General features: G+C 37.5%; 1 protein-coding gene across 2 annotated transcripts in view; it reads right to left on the bottom strand.

Moving 5' to 3' along the window:
* The window catches only part of LOC120770953, a 115,993-nt gene that overhangs the window by 95,225 nt on the left and 4,659 nt on the right, over positions 1-16,109 (bottom strand). Inside the window, exon 2 of one of the 2 annotated variants that reach the window (XM_040098668.1) lies at positions 11,933-12,281. The gene's annotated coding sequence lies outside the window, so the exon portion shown is untranslated. Of the gene's footprint in view, positions 1-11,932; positions 12,335-16,109 lie in introns of those variants that run through there. The other variant, XM_040098667.1, reaches the window with a different exon arrangement.

The raw sequence follows: 16,109 nt of genomic DNA on the forward strand, positions 1-16,109 counted from the left end.
TGATTGCCATTCACTTGGGAGTGGCCAGAAACGATTTTTTACATATGTATGACTCCAGCACCTAACGACATCCGGTCCTAGACCGAGTATCTTCTGGGCAGTCTAAGAACATCCGTTTGAAGGCGAGCTAAAGTGAGAAAGCGAAACATCCCCTCCGCAGGGTTAAAAATCAAAAGCACAACACAAATGCCTTGTGTTTCAATCAATGGGTCTTAGGTACATACATACTATATATCGTGCTATGAGAGGTAATTTAATGCTGTCAATAAGAATTCCAAAAATGCATTACAAAAGCAAGCAAATTTCGAAGAGTGTCAAATGCAAATTCCCCAAAAACTAACCTTACCTAAGGTTTGAATAAATTACGTAAGCGCTGGACATTGGCGAGTAGCAAATATACAAATATACACATATTATATATGTATACATATATATGTACATACATACATAGCTCCCGTTTTGTTTACGAAATGGCAACATAAGGTCGCCTGCAAAAATGAAAACAAAAGATCCGCCAAGAGATAATGCAAAAAAGCTCAGATTGCATAAGCTGGAAGTCAGCAACCTTCCTTCAAATAACTCACCTATAACCATAACAAAATCAAAATAAATAAATACATACATACATATGTACATATTTACTATGTATGTATAGTATATTCGCTTGTGTATATTTTTTATATGCAAATTTCTTGTATGCGAGTGTGTAGAGAGCGAGTGGTTGTTGATAAACAAACCGGCGAACCAGATTCCACGTACATTTACCCGAAAAAAATAAACTAAACTGCAATCAAACTCTTTAAACAACAACAAAAAGAACAATATATTTAGCAACTGAACTTAGAACTAGAAGAAAAAGCATTTACACATATCCGAAGGAGCACACTTTGGACCGTCTGTCATGCCGCCAGCAGTCAGCAAACGGCAGCCAGCAGCCATGTAGCTTTCAGCCATCCAAGCTAACCCGAGTTAGGTCAGTCTGTCTCCAATCACAACCTTGTCTCGCCTTGCTTTGCCTTCGTGCGTCTTGCCTCCGCGACGGTGTCGACTAAGCGCTGCCTTTCCGCTCTGCAGCCTGATTGCCCACTGATATTGCGGCCGTTCGTTCAATGTTGCGATTGCGCAATCCCTTCGAGAACGTCGTTTTGTACTTATTTGACTTCATTTTCGTATTTCAGATATTTTTCGCTTGATGATTTGCTTGCATTTGCGGTTTTTCTGTGAATTGGTGCGCGCATTCTTACTTTTAGGCTGCTGTAGTTGGACAGCAACACATACATACATAGAGACACATACAATCTAGCCGGCGGCAATGAGTTTCGAAATAATTTCACTACTTTGTGACTGCGTAAACCGCAATATTCCGCAGAAATATAGTGAATGCGGATATTTATATTCACTTCCCATGCGCAAAATTAGCTCACAAACATATAAAGATGTAAATTTCTTTGCAAGTATGTGTGTATGAAGTAGTAGAGTATAGTTGATGTTTCCGTGAAATGAAATTCCAAATTTTTATCGCAAATATTTGCACTTTCTAGGAAGCGGCGGTCACCAAGTGGATATTCAGCTAAATTCCTTTGAAGTCAATTCTTGTATTTATCGCACTATTTGCTCGCATTCGTTTCATTAAACTGTATACTAGCTGCGAAATAACCTTTTGAAGCTAGACTGGGCTTTCCCAACCTATTTTGTCGCTCACTTGTGATGAGCTCTTAGATGTTGTGCGACAAATGGAGCGACTTTATGGCGGTTTCATGCCAACCCCGAACAGCAAGAGAATTGAATAAGAAGTTTCAAAGTCAAAGCAAGAATATACTCAGATGTTCTTCATTGTCTGCCAAAAAGTCAGCTCTATTAGTCGGAGAGAAATCAGATCCTGGCATCTCCAACCATTAAACGCACTATAACTTAAAATATATACCTTTAATAATGCAGATATCGTTTGGATCTAACAAGACTTCCAAACAAAATAGACATGAAACCCAATCCTGTTGATGAAATGGGTTCAATAATATGCCACATGTATAAAAGAAATCCATGATCGATATTTATTATTCAACGAATACAGCGATTGAAGAAATGAAATTGGAGATTTGGAAAAACAATAGCTTCTCTTATAAAAGCGTCAACTTTATAAAATTTCAAATAGTGAAAAAATAACCGAACAAATCCGGTATTACCACTCCTTAGGATCGCTTACTGTAAACAGGGTAATTAGACAAGATGAATGGCTTACAGGTCACCGAAGAAAGATACGTTTAGACGTAGCTACTGTACTAAGGGTTTCATACCCGTTACACTGCAAATCGGGCAGCCAAATTATCAATTCCTCCCGATTCGCGCATTAAACCATAGGGATCACAATACTCCCATAGTGGTCGTGTGACATGCGGAGAATATCTGCTTTTCGTAGGATCAGAATGAAGGTTCCAGTTAGACCTCGTATCCGAAAATACTTGAACATTTTATGTGTCATGGCACCGAACATTTTATACGCCGAGGAAATACTTTCGGGTGTTGACAAAACTATAATACCTCTTATTCTTCTTCTTTAGAGGCGCAAATATCGCTTACGTAGTTTTAGCCGACTGAAGAACAACGCACCTGTCGTTTCTTCTCCTGGCTATTTGACGCCAATTCGAGATACTAATTGCAGCCAGTTTCTTCTCCACCAGATCCAGTGAATGTCTTATTCTTCCTCTGCTTCCACCGGCGGGTACTGAATCGAAAACCTTCAAAGCTGGCTGCATCCGCTCTAACGCTCACGAAATTATCTTTTAAAGCTCGTATTATTTTCTGCAGCAATAGACTGAGGTAGTCTGACGATAGAGAGTCTCCTTGTCTGAAACCTCGATTGGCCGTATTTGAATAGCTCGGCCGGCTATACATCCCTGCCGCTTTGTTGTTTTTCCGGCAGGTAATTGCTATTCGAACCTCTTCATAATCGGGCAACAGAACATTTTGTTATTCCCCAATCGATGACGATGGAGATTGATGAATAAAAAAATTTGTGAAAGAATTCAACATTCATTACCTCATAGTGTTTTGTGTATTTAGCTTTGTATTTTTCGAGTAGATCAAGTACCGAAACGCTTAGTAAAGATTTCGTAGAAATTTGCTCGATATTTTGATGAAGTTAGAGCCTTTTCGAATTCAAGAAATTTACATCTGTTTTCTTGGACTCTGCTCTGACAGTTTTTTAATTGAAAGGAATGTCTCTCTAGTCGCATGACGAAATATACAACAACTTCCCAGTCAGACTGGGCTCCACACGTATTGAAAAATACTTATCACTTATGCAAATGTTACCTCATTCTTGAATCTTCCGCATATTGCAGACACATCCTAAAAGCTCTTTTCACCGCCAAGCTAAAAAAGAGAATTAATTTTCCTGCAATTGATGAACTGAATGTTGAATTACTCATCTGAAAAAGCGTGTGAAATATTCCATTCAAGACACACCCGTTCGGCGAGCAAATGCTTTGCTTATTCTATATAATAGACAGATATGTCTATACTTATGTATACATATATGTATAAATGGATGTGTGTATATAGGATGCTTATAGCCGGCAGACTTGTCCGCCTAACATATATTTTTGTACATACATGCATACATATGTGTGTTTCAAACTGTGGCATTTGCCGATACTTTGTGGGCATTAAATGGCGAATAATATTTGAATGAATTACAATATAAATATTTATCTGGATATGTGCAGTCTTGAAAAGATTAATGATTATTCGATTTGCCGCCTCGAAATGCAAATCAAAATAATACCTCAACAAAGGTAAACACAGACACTCCACATATGTATGTATGTATGTATGAAGGCATGTGTGACATTAGGCGGGTGTCGGCTGCTGAGTAAATAGAGGATGCTGCGGGGTACAGACAGACATTAAGCGCTCACATTCCCGTCTGTCGACACACACACACATACTCACTTAGGCACCGCAAATCAATAACAAACAAATTCAAAGTCATCTAGACGAGCAGCAGTCAATGGGTTGCGGCAAATATGAGGGCACTTCCCAGTCATCAAATATTTAGCGGTTTCCTCAATGAGTGAGCAGCTAGAAGCTCATCGCTAGATGATTATTTTGTGGGAGTGAGCGTGTCTGCGCTGGCATAGATACATACATACATACATATGTATACAAGCATACATACGGTACGGCAATTAACATTTTCAAAGGCAGATACATTCATACATACATATGTATATATAAATAAGTATTTTCATGCAAATGTGCATTCTTAGCAACAGACTCGACGGTTGACAAGTTTCCTATATATATTATATGTATATACATATGTATATGATATACATATATGTAAATGGCGTGTCTATTGAACGCGCGATCATCTCTTTGATTTCAACGTGTACAATAAGTACATTTTTGGAGACGATAACGTTAGCGGGAGCATAAAAAAAAACCTGAAATGGAACGAAAGAATGCTTGGATGCGGAATACATTAACTCTTCTTCTTAAATGGCAGCCATCAAAATTTGACTTGATGAATTTTTACGTGCCCTGAAAACGGCTGGTTGGAGCGTGAGTGAAGGTGTATGAGAATACCGAATTAGTAGGCTTCTCAAAACATTAACTGCGTCATAACCTCCATTAAAAATTCGGCTTCAGAAAGCTGTCGGCACATGGGTATCGCGTTTGTTCAATCCGAACGACAGTTGAAGGTCTTTAGTGCTATCCGAAGAATTTTTGAGCCATTTAGTGACCGTCCACGAAACTTTTATTCACAGATGCTCACTATAGCCCAAAGCACAATCGAAACAGTAGACGAACCTAAGTACGCCGAACAACGAAGAGACTGTCCTATCGAGCAGGCGTGAAATTGTCATCGTTTTCTGAGATCTACGGGGTTTGATCTGTTTCGACTACTTCGAAAAGAGCAAAAAGGTCCAATCAGACGATTAAAGTCGTCTAACGCCAAAATTAAAAAAAAAAAAAACAGTCAGATTTGGGGAAGGAAAAAGTGTTTTTCTACCATACCAAACCCATCGGTTCCCAACTCAGATAACATATAGCCAAATTGGACGAAAGTGTTCAGTCAAAACATCTACCATTTCGACGAGATTGACTATACTAAGGCCCAGCAGTTCCGAGTGCTTCTGGGCCAGAAGAATCTCTCAGTTGGGCAAGTTATGGTTATTGACCAACGCTTGCTGAGCTCACTGGAAGTCCAAAACTCCAACTCCAGAACTCGGAAAACCGACTTGCTTCCAATCGGATGAAATAAGGTAAAGTGTGCTCTCCCTAGCAAGCTCTTCGACTTTGCAGGCACTTCAGTTGTGACCGGGTATCTCTGACAAGTCTTGAGCGCACAGTCAGCGATAAAGCCAGTAAAGCCGTTTGGCTATCGGAGTGAAAGCACACCTCTCTAAAGGTATCTGCATTTCGGAGCAGTTTAGATTTTTTAATCAAATAAGGAGGTCGACACCAGGGCTTACTTGCAGATCTTTGGAAGAGAGTTAAAGTTGTTGGAGGTTCGATGGGTCAAGCTTGTGGAATATTGCCGCTGCTACTTTGCAGACCAAGTAATTATCGGACCACTATCGTATGTACTCACATATTTTTATGCCTTACTTTCTCGGGTTTCTTATAGCAAGGCGTGTTACGTGGACTTGGTGTTTTATACTTTTGTTAATCTAAGTTTTTTAAAAGTTACTAGAATAATCAGAGCAGATTAAAAAATTGTCTGTCTTTCTACAAAACATTCGTCGGTTCAAAAGAGTACTGGGATCTTCCCGACCAAAAATTTATATATTTGACTAAAATTTTGAGCATCTGCTGATGTTTGCCGAATAACAGGACTGTTTAATCCAGAATTCTGGATTTTGCGAATCTCCCAATTGACTCTTAAGTAATTTTGTACACATTTGAGTAGATAATAGCAGGATATAGCTTTGTATATTCACTATCTATATACTAGAAAAGTGTCAAACCGGCAATTAATAATATAAGGTTACTCCCCTCATTGATCTAGTACCAAATTCAAGTCAAGAATTATTTCAAAACTTATCCGTACTGCCAGCACTTAACTTTTCCTTACTTCCTGTCTTCTTCTTTTTCCAGCTTTTCTCGCGCAATTCTATTTATTTTGACGCGCTTCATGCTTAGCCTACGTCTATAATTATGCATTTGTTTGTTTGTTTCTGGGCAATCGCGCATATTTTTCGAAATAATTTGCAACGCAGCAAATAATGTGTCGCCATGCAATGCACCGATCGAGCGATCAGGCAGCAGCCATCGATCGCTGTCAATCGATCTCGGTCTCTGATCTCGCAAATCCTCATTGAAAAGATAATTACGACTATGGAAAATAAGATAGACCTACTTTGTCAGTAGACACATGTGCCTACATTGAATAGGAAATCATAAACAGGAAGCACCACTGCACAAACAAGCCACATTACACGTACATTAGGGGTGATCTTATCTTTAAAATTCTGTTTATTTCCTAAAAACTCTTGTAGGTTATGGTGCACTATTCAAAGTTTATTAATTTTATTAAATTGCAACTCTACTGTAAAGCTGAGTAAAGTCTTTTTCAATGTAATACTAATATTTATATTATTTATATATTTCTCAATAACTTTAGCCCTCAGTCATTTTTTGTGGCAGATTCTATCCAACTCTATATACATATTTAAAGTATTTAGCAAAATACACATAAATAAAATATGTGTCTTCTTCTTAGGACGGCCAGCGCTAGGTTTTCTAATCTTCTTGGAACTTTTCAAGAGTCCACAAGGCGAAGCGATGTCGCTTCGGAAATTCGAGCAGCTTCAGTTCATCCACAAGCTGTATTTTGTGTGCTTACAGTTTAAGATTTCGACGTAAGATGTGCCAAGTCGTTCCATACGTGAATTCTGAAATTTGCATACGTTTTTTTCTTCCCAAGAAGCTATCAATTTATCGGAACTGCCGATATCTGACCACTACAAGAAATAGCAGATATACAAACTGAACGATAAAGATCAAGGCCTTGTGTGGAAACTTGTTTATTATACAAGAAGTTTCCACTAAAATCAGTACAGATTATTGTCTAAGAGAACGGTAAAATCTCTGAATAAATTATTTACATAGATTGGGTTGCTATAGCATATGGCTGCCATAAAATTTAACCGAATAAAAACAAGTTATCTACTTTTTTATTCGTGAAGGCTAATATAGCTTTGGTGTAACTGAAGTTTAGTTTTGTTTTTCTAACTTTTGTTATTCTTTTGATGAACTCAGCATAGATACCGAATAGGGTTTCGCTTGAGTAGCCTATTTTTCTGGTGAGATTGTTGTCTGACGCCTTTTTAAGCTTGACTGTTATAGAAAACATTTCTGCAGCAACTTCTATCAACAATTGATCAGTGATCTGAGTTTTACTGCTAAATTTTTTATAATATTCAAATTACGAAAAGTCCGGCGAGGTTAAATCTGAATATCAATATATGTATTTAATGAGGATATTTGCTTTCCGACATATTAATTAACTTCACAGCCTAAATAAGCAAATAATATAAGAAAATCAAATATATATTTCTATAATACGCTGTTAAACTAAACTTGAAGATTGTTGGCACTAACCATCAGTGATTCTCACCCTTCTAAACATTGTAAGTTATTTATTTATATTGGGTAGTCGAAAAAGTATTTTCGTATTTTGTCAATAGATGTCGTTGCAGTCGTATATCTCCAGTGCTATCAATCACATTGTGTCATACCATGAAGTGTTGGAAAGGTGAGATTTTTAGCTTCATTTACAGAAAAAAAATTAATTCGGGGAAGTTAAAAAAAGTTACAACTGTTCAAAAATGAATGAAAATAATGAATAAATTTATATTTATATTTTGAAAATTTTGTATAAAAAAGGAAAGAATGCCACACAAGCCACTAATGAAACTTGTGAAGTTTACGGAAACGTTGCTCTATCAGTTTGTGCAACACAGCAATGGTTCGCTCGCTTCCGTTTTGGAAATTTCGAAATTTCGATTTACACTGATGGAATAATGTCTCTAGCGGAATAATGACAACAAGTGATCGACCAAAATGGTACGTATTTGTTTATTTATTTATTATTAATAAAAAAAATTAGAATTTGATTAGAAATACGTAGAGACATTTTCGACTAACCAATATAATATGCATGATGTAGAGTATCCATATATGGCATACTATATAAAAATATGTATATTAATAAGGAAATTTTATGTATATCACGGCTGATTCTCATTTTCAGTTAACTCTAATTCGATTTCTTTTTGGCGATCGATGCTCTAACTTTATATGTATGTAGAATATAATTATTTTATATACCGACTTACGGAAGCTGCTATATATATTTCTGGCCTAGGCAACACTAAGTGTTGCCAGGTGCAATCTGACATTTCCATTGGAAAGTTTGACATTTTTTAGCATAAAATTACTCAGAACGTTCTGTCATTTAATCGTGAAATGTTTTATTTACAGGGAATTAAAAAATTCATCTCGGCCAAAAAATGGAATTAACTCGTGAACATTTTCGTGCGATAATTTTTCACAACTTTCGACGTGGATTATCACGACAAGAGTGCATCGATGAACTAAAATCTTTGTATGGCTATGAAGCACCATCCTATAGCACTGTGAAAAACTGGTACAACGAATTCAATCGTGGCCGACGCTCGCTCAAAGACGAATTCCGTGAAGGTCGTCCAAAAACAGCCGTTGTGCCAGAAAACATCGATGCCGTACGTGAACTGATAATGCAAGACCGTCATGTAACATACCTTCAGATAGAGGCATGCCTATGCATTTCTCCCACCAGCATACATTCGATATTGCATGAACACCTGGCCGTAAAAAGGTTTGTTCTCGTTGGATCCCGCACAATTTGACAATCGCTCAAAAAAAGGCTCGTGTGGATTGGTGTAAAGAAATGCTGAAAAAATACGATCGCGGTGCTTCAAAAGACGTTTATAAGATCGTCACAGGTGACGAATCATGGATCTATGCGTATGAGCACGAAACAAAACAGCAATCGACCGTGTGGGTCTTCCAAGATGAGCCAAATCCAACGAAAGTTGTTCGTGGAAGAAGCACTTCGAAGCAAATGGTCGCCTGTTTCTTCGGCAAAACTGGTCATGTGGCGACTGTTCCGCTTGAGTAACGTAGGACGGTCAATTCTGAGTGGTACACCACCATTTGTTTGCCTGAAGTCTTCGGAGCAATTCGAAAAAGGAACAAGAGAAGACGAATCATTGTGCACCATGACAATGCGAACTCTCACACATCGGCTCAAACCAGTGCCTTTTTGACCGGCCAAAAAGTCGAATTGATGGGTCATCCGCCGTACAGCCCTGACTTGGCACCCAATGACTTCTTTTTATTCCCACACATCAAGAAAATAATGCGTGGTCAACGATTTTCGTCGCCAGAAGATGCTGTTGAAGCATTCAAAAACCATGTTTTGGAGGTGTCTCAATCGGAGTGGAAAAAGAGCTTCGAAAATTGGTTTGAGCGCATGCAAAAGTGTATAAATCTTGATGGAGAATATTTTGAATAAAACAATAAAACCATTTTCGTTGATAAATATTCCTATTTTCATGATTAGGCCAGAAATATATATAGCAGCCTCCGTACATTATACACGTTTCCTCCCCAAAGACATTTTATGAAAAAAGATCTGTAATAACTTAAAAAATTTTTACGCACTCAAAATTCAATTATATAGTAGATATTTCATTCATAAGTAAATTCGTGTATATATGTATACATATTATACATATGTAGAAATTTTCGCACGCCTTCTATGACGAACGTATCAACCCACCGAATAGGCACCCATTAACGTATGTATATGACGTACATATGTATGCTGATCATTTTGACTTTGTTCGGCATATATTTGCGTTGTTTGATTGACATTAGCAAAAAGTTTTAGTTCTGCTCGCGTATGATATTTCAATTACTCTATTTCCGGTCATGCGGCTGTATGTACGCTTGTAAGTGTTGCTTGGCATGATTTAGCGCATTGTAGCGTCAAAATTAGTTTTTCAATTCGAAATTTGTCGCTCTTAATTAGCAGCAGATTTTATTTATAACAGTATGTAAATAAATGAGAACGTTTGCAGGGAATGAAAAGGTGCTTAGAAAAGTATTTGGAATACCTTCTTAAGGTAAGAAAGTAGACCCAGAAATAATTCCCATTTCCTTTTTTCTAAGTCTATTTCTTTCGAAATCTACTTCTTCATACAAAATGTGTACATACATACATATGTCAATAGCCTTCAGACAGTTCTGAGGACTTTTAGTGCAAGTCGCCGAAATCCTTTTCTTCAATCATACGTAGGTGATACTGCGGAATAATCTAAAGCACGATTACGAACTAAGTTGTACTCAGCTGGGTTTTTAAATTCTGATCAAGAAAAAAAAAAATAAAATGCAAAATGAAATCAAGAAAGCATTTGATGGAAGCGAAACATTATTAAAATAACTTGTATTACGAAAGTTAATTAACTGAACATTAATTTTTATGGAACATTTAGCAGAATCCCCTCTGCAAATAATGTCCTAAAATGTATGGTATAATGAATATTCCTTATATGGAGGTGAAACACTCTAATACTAATGTGTGATTTTCGTTATGCCAAAATCAATTACTCAAAGGGCAATAAACTGTCAAAGCCGATTGTGTTGAAATTTTACGACAACTTGAGTGTCAAGCATAAATTTGACTATTCCTAGGCTGTCAATTTGGTTCGAAAATTATTGCCATATATTGCTGTGAAAATGAAAACACAAAAGCTTTCATCAGTTTGACTTTTAATGCTATTAAATAACACATAATAAAGGAACTGTAGTTATGAGTAAAAATCTTTGAAAATGTACGAAATTTTATTTACATAGTTAAAGTAGCAACATATTACATACATATCTTGGTTGTTCGGCAGAATTTAAATCACTTAATTTTATATTTCGTATAGTACTGCTTTCTCCAGGTTGGACAAAGAAGCGAGGCAAATGAACGAGGACCAGACGAAATATCTCCTGTCATCAAACAAATTGTCGTCGCATTCGCGGCCCACGTCACTGTTGCCAGTCATAACTTCAAAGTCGTAGATAATTTCGTCTGCCTTGGAACCAGTATTAACACCAACTACGATATCAGCCTAGAAATCCAACGCAGAATAACTCTTGCCAACAGGTGCTACTTCGAACTGAGGAAGCAATTGAGAAGTAAAGTCCACTCTCGACGAATGAAGACTTAATACTGATTTGGAGGCAAAGACATCATCTAATGAGTAGATAGAAATCGTGAGGTCTCGCGGAAGATTTATGGTCCTTTGAGCATTTGCAACGGATTACATCAGTCGATAAAACGATGAGTGTAGGAGATATACGACGACACAGACATAGTTCAGGGAATTTAGATTCACCGGCTAAGCTGGCTGGGTCATATCGTCCGAATGGATGAAAACACTTCAGCTGTGAGAGTATTCGACGCAATACCCGCCGGGGGAAACAAAGGAAGAGGAAGACCTCACCTTCGTTAGAAAAACCATGTGGAGAAAGATCTGGCTGCACTTGGAATCTCCAATTTGCGCCAAAAAGCTAAAAGGAACAACGACTGGCACGCTGTTGTAAACTCTGGCATAACCGCGTAAGCGGTGTCTACGCCAATAAAGAAGAAGATTACGAAGCACATCGGACAACCTCTAATATTATGGTACAACAGAAAGAAACCTGTACAAATATTTATATGGTATTCTTTATATTTTGTCCAATGCTATCATATCTCCCATTAGATCTATTTAGATAACAAATCCTAAGCTTAATCGCTGATAGACTTTTGCGAGAGAAATTATATGGCTAAAAATATATTTGGAGGCTTGTTGGTACCCGCCATAAAATTTATGTGAAATTTGCTTACCTTTTTTCACTTTTAGTCTATTTGTGTCCGCATATGCTCTCCGGTAATGCCAATTGTTTCGGTTATATCATTCACGTGTTTATTTATTTATATACATATTTGTAGATAGACCGCACAACGGTATATACATACGGATTTTCGATGAGTCGATGACTAATGTCTTCTTTCGGTGCACTCTCACGAATTGTGGGTGTTGATTTTATGGTTTTCAAATTTATTTGCTTGCCAACTTTTATTTGGTCTTATATTTTCGCATTTTTTGTATTTCGCTATTTACATTTGTTTTGTGTTTTTTCCTTTCTTTTGGAAATCCCAATTGTGGCAGATTTCAGTATTAATTTAGTTTTAGCTGATTTGCACAAATAGATTTCCGCTTTAAGCATTTTCTTGGCATTGAATTTATTTGGTTCTAATGTAGAACAAAATTGGTCAATTACATTTGTATTGTACATATATACATACAACACCATTTGGGGCAGTGTTGCAGTTGTTGCTGCAATTGTTTTATAATATAAAGAATTTTAGAATATACTAACTTAATTACTCATACCGCAAAGAAATTAATCATAGTACTATATAAATATTTTTGGGAAGAAGTTAAGAGTTTTTTTTCATATTTTACGTTATACATGACGGTCAATTGATATATAGATGGCCCTACTAGAATTAAATCCATTTAATTTCTAGTGAGCCCTAACCTTCAAAAGGCGTGTGTATAAATTTGACAGTTGTCGGATCATTAGTTTGTGTATTATACTCGTATCATTGCGTCAAGTACTCTGAGATTTCCTTAGTGAGGTTGATTACAAATTTAAACCGTTAAGGTTATAACCCCCCATTAGCGACTTGGCATGGCGCATGTCTTGGAGTTGTTGCCAATACCTCTCACTGCCTATTCCTTCTTTCTTGCCGAGCAGCTTCTTTATGGTATGAGAACCTGCCGCGCACACAGTTCTAGAAAGAACTTGGTTTGATGACAAGTTTTCGGAAACTGTCTCAGGAAAATCAACCATCAAAGATAGGTATGCTAAGTTAAGACGTGGAGAAATGAGTACCGAAGGCGATAAACCCAAAAGACGCCTAAAAGAGGCAAAAAAGACCGCAAAATAGTTTTGGATAACCGTAAAGTGAAGTTCATTCACGAATAATTGAGTATGAGAAAGCTATGGGCAAAGTGGGTGCCCCGCGAGCTCACTTTTGACAAAAACCACGACGAGTTGATGATTCGCAGCAGTGTTTGGATTTGTTCAAGTGTAATACATCCGAGCTTTGCATCGATATGTGCCAATGGATGAAACATAGTTTATCATTTCTCTCCGAAGTCCAATCGACAGTCATCCCAGTGGACTGCGCACGATGAACCCGCTCCAAAGCGCGGAAAAACGCAGCAGGGCGCCTGGCGTCTGTATTTTGAGATGCCCTATCCCACTATCAATAGCGGTATTGGACCCTTTGAAGGACGAAATCGCCGAAAAACGGCCGCATGTGAAAAAAATAAAGAAATTCCATTAATTGGCCCTCGAATTGCTTCCGCATTCGCCATATTTTCTAAATGTGTTATAAGCATTTAAAGATGAGACAACTTTTGTATTGTTCAACACCTTGCTGGGTGCTTTCCTAAGAAAAGGACAAGCACTTATTCAAAGGAATGTTAAGCACCCCAAAAGCTGCGTGCTTATATGTAGGTGGTTTTCGGTTCGGAGATTGATGGTTTTTCACAAAAATCCTGAACACCCTTGGAATGATAAAATTTACTGAAGCAAATAAAAAACATGATTGGATACTGCTAGAAGTCAATGATCCGAAACATAGGAGCAGACTCTGTATTCTACTTCAGATTGGCCATCACAGTACCAGACGCCAAACTAATAGAGATTGTTTGGGTTTTATTGAAAGCCCAAATATCATGAAAACTTTTAACGTCAACAAAAGGGACGAAGAGCAAACTGAAGAGATTCAAGTGTTGCCATTTCGTACTAAAAAACATCGGTTTGGTGTGGTTTGTGGGCCGGTGGAGTCAATGGTAAAAATGAAAACGGTGCTCCTTTGTCCATAACTCGCATTCAAAACAGTTTTGAGCTATTTATGTATGCTCTGTATATTCTTTGCAGAGTCTAGAAGCTATTTTACTAACATACATACATACATACATACATACATCATCAATAATTCTTACTCCACCTGCATACCGCGTAATCACGACCCCAATAAAAAATAAAAAAGTTCACCATATCTTAATTACTTTCAATCCACGGCTTAACAGCGAAAATACTCAACATTTCCTGTGCGAAAAATTTCATTCAGCAATTTTTAATTGTTTTCCAATGTTTACCAAGCCACCATATCAGCGCAATGCGTAATGAATTCAATAAATTTTTATGAATGAACGTTGAGTTCGAGTGAATCGGCTGGCATATATTTGTTTGTATGTGTGCTTATACATATATTTTACGATATGCGGCGTAATCGCAATGTAGGCGAAAGCCGCATTATTTCGAGGTCTTAAAATATAAAGAAAGGAAAAAGGGGGGAAAAAATAAAAATAAAGAAACCGAAGAACTCTTATCAGCAATATTTTACTGACCACTGCTTTAATTCTGGAGCTTCTTTTCGCATGTGCAAGAAAGCAGAATTATTCGGCTTAAATCGGTCTTAGCGGCTCAAAATATGGCACACGTCGAAATTCAAACACTTTTGGAGGTATTACGTAATTAGCATGAGATAATTATAATTATATTCTTATCAATATTTGCAATACGTGAGAATTTGGGTGCACTTAAACCGAGTGCGAAGAAAGGGAAAGTGAAATGTTCATTAAGAATGGAGAAGCTTGATTTTTATTCACTGAAAAAAAAACATCGGAGACCCTTTAAATGTATAGATATAATTGATCAGCGTGAGGAGTGAGCAACTTTTGTTGTTGTGAAAAACAATAAAATATTGCTTTTTGAGAAAAAATACAGTTGAAAAAAAACTCGGCTTGATGGCGAGTTTCCGGACACTGTTCCAGCAAAATTAACCGTCAAGGATTGGTATGCTAAGTTTAGACGTGATGAAATGAGCACCGAAGGCGCTGAACGCAGTGGACGCCCAAAAGAGGTTGCTATCGATGAAAATATCGAAAAAGTCCACAAAATAATTTTGGATGACCGTAAAGTAAAGTTGTGCGATATAGCAGATACTCTATAAATAAGAAAACATTCATTAATTCATGAATATTTGGGTATGAGAAAGGTATGTATGTGCGAAGTGAGTGCCGCGCGAACTCACTTTGAACTACGAGTTGATGATTCGGAGAAGTGTTTGGAGATGTTCGAGCGTAATAAACGCGAGGTTTTGCGTCGATATCTGACAATGGATGAAATATGGCTGCATAATTTCACTCCGAAGTCCAATCGACAGTCATCCGCGTGGACTACACACGATGAACTCGCTTCAAAGCGCGGAAAACCGCAATACCTGGATGGCATGGTTATGTCGTACGTATTTTGGGATGCGCTTGGAATGATTTTTATTGTTTACCTTTAAAAAGGAAAAACCGTTAAGAGCGACTATTACAAACCGTCATTAGACCGCTTGAAGAACGAAATCGACGAAAAATGGCCGACGTACTACAAAAATGGTATTGAATGGTCGGTATAACCAATGTATCACCTTTGAAGGAAACTATGTTGCATAAAAAAATGAATTTTTATTAAAAAAATGAGTTAAAAAAAAAATGTCCTTAAACTGAACGATAAAGTCCTCCAGCGGGCAGGGGGTAGAATTTGCCCGTGGTAAGGTATGCCTGTCCAAAGAAGCGACTAAAACCCAATAAGTACTATGCTAACAGATTTGACCGGAGACTTCATGCTCGTTGGGTTTTGCCCTTTGGGGAGATTCGTGGTGGCTATGGTTTAAACCTAAAGGCAGGTAAAATTTAAAATTCAGTTCAGTGTTGAGTCGAACTGCGGCCGGGTGCTGGACCCACAGCACGTAAGAGGTTTTAGATCGACTTCGAACTCGACCAAGGTAGAAAAGATGACCTTCCACCCGACCGATTAGAAATAATAATACTTGCAAATAGCATGTACTATTTAGGGCGCTGTTCAACGTTGATCTATGTGCTTTTTAAGCACCGTAAGCGAAGTAAACACTTTTTTGTTTTCGTGTTACGTAAGACCAAATGTCAAAAATG

This window comes from Bactrocera tryoni, chromosome 3 (assembly GCF_016617805.1).
Source record: "Bactrocera tryoni isolate S06 chromosome 3, CSIRO_BtryS06_freeze2, whole genome shotgun sequence".
NCBI classification, from domain to species: Eukaryota; Metazoa; Arthropoda; class Insecta; order Diptera; family Tephritidae; genus Bactrocera; species Bactrocera tryoni.